The sequence below is a fragment of the Solanum lycopersicum genome, chromosome 11, assembly GCF_036512215.1.
Source record: "Solanum lycopersicum chromosome 11, SLM_r2.1".
NCBI lineage: Eukaryota > Viridiplantae > Streptophyta > Magnoliopsida > Solanales > Solanaceae > Solanum > Solanum lycopersicum.
The window spans coordinates 55,246,411-55,254,797 of record NC_090810.1 but is presented as its reverse complement, the minus strand read 5'-3'; the positions used below and the strand labels follow the sequence as shown (position 1 = coordinate 55,254,797).

Genomic DNA, 8,387 nt, shown 5'->3' with positions numbered 1-8,387 from the left:
TCTAAAAATAGAAACCATGAAAACAATAGTGGACGAATTAATCAACCCACTGATGGTTTCTGTAATTGTTAAAAATAATACTTGTATGATATTAACAATAAGGGCAGCAAGAAGAAAAATGTATCTGTGTGAAGCACTTATAAAGTAAATGTAAGCAACTCAACAAGAAGAGACGAAAAATATAATTACTATTTTTTTTCAAAAGATAACTTCACTTTAAAGATTTAAAATCGATCGATTTAACTTCTATTTAATCAAATACAATAACTAACTAAAACTGAAAAGTTCTATTCAAGCATAAGTATTTTAAATTCATTCTCCGGGTAACTCCATTTAAATTATTCTGATGGATTCTTTTCAATCTACTTCCTTTATGATTTCGTTTGAAATCATATAAAGACAATTCCCATTTCATATAGCTATTTGTGCAAGTATTTTACGGTTGAGAAGCAACTGTACAAATCATGTATTAATCTATTATAACTATAGGATACTCCCCTTTCGCGAATTACTGCATTTATCCTAGTGATCCACAAACGATGAAAATCTCTCTTTTTCCTATCCCTATCTCGATGAGCCGAAACTAAAGATCTTATTTTCTGTTGAGTAATAGTTTTAGTAAGCCTTGAATGAGTCCCTCGAAATCTTGATGCAAATAAAAGAATTTTTGTTCTACGTCTCCGAGCTATATATCCCCGTTTAACTCTGGTCATGAATAAATGAAACTTTGACAAATAACTAATTGATTACCTTCTTTCAGTTATACTTTTCCTCCTTCCTAGTCTATTAATAGCAAAACGAGGAAATAAGATTATTTGCAAAAGATATTTCATTCAACTATCCAAACATAAATTCATGTATCATCGAACAAACAAATAAAAAAGGAAAGGAAGACAAATTAAATATATTTTAGGAAAAAGTTATTAGTGCAAGTTTTTAAGAGACCACATAGAGCTGTGCTTTTATAGTAAAAATGTGATTTTTTATAGGCTTATTAATTAGTAAACCAAATTAAATATATATAAATTCATATATTTTATAATAAGAATAGTTCATTAAAAAATTTAGATGTATATTGTTATGAGGTCACAAGTAGTTACAAAAGGATTGTACAAAGAACTCAATAATATTTCTGATGGAATATAGTCAAGTGATAATGCGTCAAATCTTACAGTATTCAACAACACATCTTAAGTATTAAGTCTAATTCCATAAGAGGGAAGTGAACAATTATCGATAACTATTTCTATTATGAGTATTTATATTAACTTGTGCACCGTATAATAATAGATAAGGACTTTATTCAATCAAGCTTCAACCACCGTGATAGAATTAGGTAGAATATATTCATTACCGATAGATTACAAATTTACTATTTTATCTTCTTTGTCTATGTAATATTTTTATGTATTGAGTTAAGAATTCTATTCTTCAAAATCCTTTTAGGGTGGAATCTTCCCGAACATTTATGGTGATTTATTATTTTATCACTCTATTAGCTTGACATTATAGGTGATCTCATGTAATTGTGTACGTATGTATTTGTATTAATATATATTAAATATAGAAAACTTGGACTTGGACTTGGGGCTTGGGCTTTGATCGAAACATAAAATACATATTTCATCTATAGATAAGAATTTTTTTACCGACAAGAGTAACACATATAGAAATAAGGGCTAGATCATACATATATATATATATATGTAATGAGATTAAAACTATACAAAATAGGTCCAAAATAAAAGATATCAAACAGAAGATGTAGATAATGACAGTTTATGTACACTCAATAATAATATTCTTATGATCGTTTTTGAGAAATATCTTCACAATATCTAGGCATGGTTGCAAAACAGTATTCGTCCATGCTTCGTCAAGATCTTCTTCTCTATCTTCTTTGAAAACGTCCATAGCAATAATATGATGCACTGACCACATTTTCTCGCTTATTAATCGTTGAATCTTGGCAAGTTGGTTACAAATTAACATACGAGTATTACGCTTGATACTTGAAATTGAATCTTGAAGAATCATCTGCTTTGATTCATCATCTCCGTCTATATTTGTTTCTTCCCTTAAATATATGTCCATTTCAGGGACACCGATGGACCGTCGGATTCCTTTGGTGTAATCTGCATCTGGAATGAAAATCTGGCGCACCTCATCCACTAGCCCTGCATGCAACACAAATTTAAAAAAGAGTTTTATTTAGTAGAACATATATTTGATAACCAAAAGTATGATTAAGAAAATTATATAAGAAAAGTTTTTACCTAGTTGCATGATAGTATATCTTGATTGATACACAAAATAATTACAAAAATTACCTGCTTTGACCATTTGATCAACCCTCATGTCAACTCTACGGTTCAAGACTGATTGCTCAACATCAATCCAAATAAAGAAACTATCATACTTATATTTGAACATGAAAACAGGATCTTCCACAAGTTTTTCAATATACGAATTTGACCCTCCAACAATAATTGGAACACCTTGAGTCTTCAATATTTTTTCTATATAGATGACAGCTTGCAAACAAAAATCTTCAGCTGTGAAGTCTGAATCTGGTTCAATTTCACCTAAGAAAATGTGATCAAATTAACTTTCTCAAAATTGAAAGAAATAAATTATAAATAGTATAGTATATTTTTCACTAGAATCTATAATTACTACTATAAAATTATCTAGGTAGTCATTTGATATAAGTAGTCTTGAGAATAAACACATATACCTAACAAATAGTGTTGTACACCTTGTGTTTCAGTGTGTGTGATCTTGTTTGTAACAATTTCAAGTCCCTTCTAAACTTGCATTTTATCCGAGTTGATTATTTCTCCTCGAAAATGGGTGGCAAGGTCAACAGAGAGACGGGATTTTCCAGTTCCTGTGGCCCCCATTATGACGATAAATTTCTTCTTGAACTCTTCATTGTTGATGAACGTATTCATTTTATCTACACAAAAAAAATAGTTTATAATAGTGAATTCATAAAATCAGACATTAAAAAATCTTGTAGATATAAAGCTAGTAAGTAGAAACCTTGCTTGAATTTTAATATAGTATCTAAAATTATAAAATTTTCTTGATGGTGGATGTGAAAAAAAAATACATTCAGCTTTTATAGTAAAATCTTCTTGTGGAGTTATTAATTGACATACCAATTTCATAATTACTGATATATTTTAGGATAAGAATGACTTTTGAAAGTTTATAGATATGTCAACTTGAATTTTGGTAAATATTATTAAATATATTTAAGGATAAAGTTATTAGTGTACGTTGCTAGGAGACCACATAGAGCTACGCTTTTATAGTAAAAATGTGATTTTTGATAGACTTATTAATTAGTAAACCAAATTAAATATATATAAATTCATATATTTTAGAATAAGAATAGTTCATTTAAAAATTTAGAGATATGTCACTTTAAATTTTGGCGATTAAACTTAAATTATTTTAGGATGACGTTTCTAGATGTATATTGTTGTGAGTTCACAAGTACTTACATAAGGATTGTATAAAGAACGCAATAATATTTCTAACGGAATATATTCAAGTGATGATGCGTCAAATCTTACACTATTTAATAACACATTCATAAGTGTTAAGTCTAATTCCATAAGAGGGAAGTGAACAATTATCGATAACTATTTCAATTACGGGTATTTATATTAACTTGTGCACCATATAATAATAGATAAGGACTTTATTGAATCAATCTTCAATCGCCGTGATAGAATTAGGTAGAATATATTCATTGTCGATAAATTACAAATTTACTATTTTATCTTCTGTATCTATGTAACATTTATAAGTATTGAGTTAAGAATTCTATTCTTCAAAATCCTTTTAGGGTGGAAACTTCCCGAACATTTATGGTGTTTTTTTTATTTTATCACTCTATTAGCTTGACATTATGAGTTATCTCATGTAATTGTGTATGTATGTATTTGTATTAATATATATTAAATATAGAAAACTTGGACTTGGACTTGGGGCTTGGGCTTGGATCGAAACTTAAAATAAATATTTCATCTACAGATAAGAATTTTTTTTTACAGAAAAGAGTAACATATATAGAAAAAGGGTCATATCAGACTGTCACGACCCAAATCCGGGCCGCGACTGGCACCCACACTTACCCTCCTATGTGAGCGAACCAACCAATCTAAACTTAACATTTCAATGTAATATCAACATAAAGTAATGCGGAAGACTTAAACTCATTAATAAAAACCAATTCAATAACTATTATTTCCCCAAAATCTAGAAGTCATCATCACAAGAACATCTATGATCAAATTACTAAACTAAGAGTATTCTAAAAGCTAAAACAAGTAAAAGCTAGTCCATGCCGGAACTTCAAGGCATCAAGACATGAAAAAGAAGATCCAGTCCAAGCTAGAAGCATTAGCTCACCCTGATATCCGGAGTAGTGAAGACTGGCTAGAGTTACTGTTGAGTCGAAGATGACGGCACGTTTGCTGCACTCACAATTAAACAAGAAGAAAACATAAAAGTAGTGGTCAGTACAAAATGGGTGCTGAGTAGATATCATCGGCCAACTCAAAATAGAAATCAATATATACCAAATAATATCATAAAATCAACTAATATCCTTAGCATGCAGCATTTACAATTACCATAACCCTTGGTTACAACACCAAGCTCATCAATGAGGACTCACACCTCCTCATCACTCATTTGGGAATTAGGTTCATTAGATTGAATATATTAACATCTTTCAAAATTCATTATCTTTATTCCCCTCGTGTCGGTACATGACACTCCGCTCCTCAATATACTATCCTAGTGTCGGAACGTGACACTCCGATCCTTATTCTATCCTGGTGTCGGAATGTGACACTCCGATCCTCATTCTATCCTGGTGTCGGAACGTGACACTCCGATCCTCATATACTATCCTGGTACCGGAACGTGGCACCCGATCCATATACTATCCTGGTGTCAGAACGTGACACTCCGATCCTCATTCTATCTTGGTACTGGAACGTGGCACCTGATCCATATTCTATCCTGGTGTCGGAACGTGACACTCTGATCCTCATATACTATCTTGGTGTCGGAACGTGACACTCCGATCCTCATTCTATCCTGGTACCGAAACGTGGCACCCGATCCATATACTATCCTGGTGTCGGAACGTGACACTCTGATCCTCATTCTATCCTGGTACCGGAACGTGGCACCCGATCCCTTAATCTCACTACTTTCGTTCATCAAGCCTTCCTTCTCACCAAGGCCTCATCATTAACAAAGAGATTAGGGTTTTGAAAGATTTGGGATTCAATAACTTTATCATGCTTATATAATCACAATTATATAATTACATTCATGCAAGCATACAATTAAGCACATAGCAGGGTTTACAATATTATCAATACATATCATTCGCTATTAAGAGTTTACTACGAATAGTATAAAAACCATAACCTACCTCCACCGAAGATTTCGTGATCAAGCAAGCAATTCCTCAAGATCTTTGCTATCCTCTTTGTTTCCGTTTTTCTCTCGTTCGATCCCCTCTCTTTTCATTTTGTTCTTTGTATTTTTCTTATTCAAACCCTCTTTCTTTTACCCTAATTAACATGTAATTAAGTGTAAAAGATGAAAATAATAACCCACAATTTAACTCAAGGTTACCTCTTTTATCCCCCAAGAAATTGAGTTATTAATATAAACCCACGAAATATATAATTATAGCAGGAATAGTCCAAAATGCCCCTTTAAAACTTAACCAGAAATCCGACTCCGACTGGGATTACGTAACCTGTGACGGCCCGTCGTGCCTGTGACGGTCCGTCCTGTAGGTCGTCGCAAGGTTCAGAGACTCAATTTCCACCAAAGAGTCTGTGACGGTCCGTCATGCCATTACGTCACGAAGTTCAGAGAGTCGATTTCCAGTACCCAATTTCAGAATTTCTAAGTGTTTTGAAACGAGACCCCTCGACGGTCCGTCGTGCTCATGACGGTCCGTCGTGGGTTCCGTCGCCTCAGTCTGTTTTTCCAGAAATAAAATCTACTGCTCAAAACGACTAGACAGGTTGTTACAATAGATACCAATTTACCCATTATTCGTCCCCGAACGATCACAAGAAGAAAAACAAGGGCGAAAAGGAGTACCTGAATCTGTAAATAGGTGTGGGTATCTTTCTCGCATATCAGCCTCTTTCTCCCAAGTGGCTTCTTCGACGGGTCGATTCTTCCATTGAACTTTGATTGATGCAATGTCCCTTGATCTCAACTTGCAAATTTCTCTATCTAGAATAGCAACAGGTTTCTCCTCATAGGACAAATTCTCATCAAGCAAAATGGAATCCCAACGGATAATGTAGTTTCCATCCCCATGGTATCTTTTCAACATCGACACATGGAATACCGGATGCACTCCGGACAGCCCTGGAGGCAAGGCTAACTCATAAGCCACCTCCCCTACTCGCTTAAGTACTTCAAAGGGACCAATGTACCTTGGGCTTAGCTTGCCTCTTTTACCAAACCGAATCACCCCTTTCATTGGCGAAACTTTCAACAAGACTTGTTCACACTCCATGAACTCTAAGTCTTTAACCTTTCGATCTGCATATTCTTTTTTCCTACTTTGCGCCGCTAGAAGCTTTTCTTGAATAGATTTCACTTTCTTTATCGAGTCCCTCAAAAGATCAGTACCCCAAGGTCTAACCTCGAATGCATCAAACCAACCAATGGGGGACCTACATCTCCTACCATACAATGCTTCAAATGGAGCCATATCAATGCTTGAGTGATAGCTATTATTGTATGAAAATTCCGCTAAGGGTAAGAAGCTATCCCAATGGCCACCAAACTCTATCACACATGCGCGAAGAATATCCTCCAACACTTGAATCGTTCTCTCAGACTGACCATCGGTCTGAGGATGGAACGCAGTACTAAGTTCCAACCTAGTACCCAATTCCGTATGCAATGTTTTCCAAAACATAAAAGTAAACTGCGTACCTCTATCTGATATGATGGATAGTGAAACCCCATGCAATTGAACGATTTCTGAGATATATATCTTGGCTGACTTCTCGGCATTGTAAGTCACCTTAACCGGAATAAAATGAGAAGACTTAGTTAACCTATCAACAATCACCCAAATAGAGTCATACTTACCCATCGTCTTTGGAAGACCAACCACGAAGTCCATTGCGATTCTCTCCCATTTCCATTCCGAAATGGGCATTCTCTGAAGTATTCCTCCTGGCCTTTGGTGTTCATACTTTACTTATTGACAGTTTGGACATTTGGCAATAAAATCCACGATATCACGCTTCATTCTACTCCACCAAAAGTGTTGCTTTAGGTCACGGTACATCTTGGTTGCACCCGGATGTATCGAATACCTTGAACTATGAGCCTCTGTCAGAATAGTGTTGATCAAATCATCGACGCGGGGTACACATACCCTTCCCTTGATCCTCAAAACACCTTCCTCATTGATTTGTGCTTCCTTAGCCTCTCCTCGCAATACCTTGTCTTGGATTCTGCGCAGTTTCTCATCATCAAACTGTCTTCCCTTAATCTTGTCAAGAAAGGAAGATCTTGCCTCCACACAAGCCAACAATCCTCCCTTCTCATTTACTTCTAACCTCATCAAGTCGTTATCCAGAGTCTGAACCTCTCTAGCCAATGGACGTCTAGAAACTTGCAAGTGAGCTAGACTTCCCATGCTCCCTGCCTTTCTACTTAAGGCGTCTGCCACAACATTAGCCTTCCCCGGATGATACAAGATAGTGATATAGTAGTCCTTCAGTAGTTCCATCCATCTCCTCTGTCTCAAATTCAAATCTTTTTGAGTAAAGACATACTGTAGGCTACGATAATCCGTGTATACTTCACACTTAACTCCATATAAATAGTGTCTCCATTGCTTTAATGCAAACACTACCGCGGCCAATTCCAAATCATGAGTTGGATAGTTACGTTCATGCACTTTTAATTGTCTTGAAGCATAAGCAATCACATTCTTCTCTTGCATTAGCACTGTACCCAAACCCGAATAGGATGCATCACAATAGACAATGAAATTCTTACCTTCCACTGGCAAGGTAAGGATTGGTGCGGTAGTCAACAAAGTCTTGAGCTTCTGAAAGCTTTCTTCACACTCGTCCGACCATACAAATGGAACATTCTGTTTAGTCAAGTTCGTTAATTGGGAAGCAATGGAAGAGAATCCCTTGACAAATCGGCGGTAATAGCTAGCTAACCCAACAAGACTCCTTATTTCTGACACATTAGTAGGTCTTACCCAATTCTTCACTGTCTCAATCTTAGAAGGATCCACCATCACTCCATCCTTAGAAACCACATGCCCCAAGAAGGACACTGCATCTAGCCAA

At 35.2% G+C, this 8,387-nt stretch overlaps 1 pseudogene; it reads right to left on the bottom strand.

Moving 5' to 3' along the window:
- Positions 1–1,779: 1,779 nt before the first annotated feature.
- Positions 1,780–2,903, bottom strand: LOC138339476 (adenylate isopentenyltransferase 5, chloroplastic-like; annotated as a pseudogene).
- Between the last annotated feature and the right edge of the window lie 5,484 nt (positions 2,904–8,387).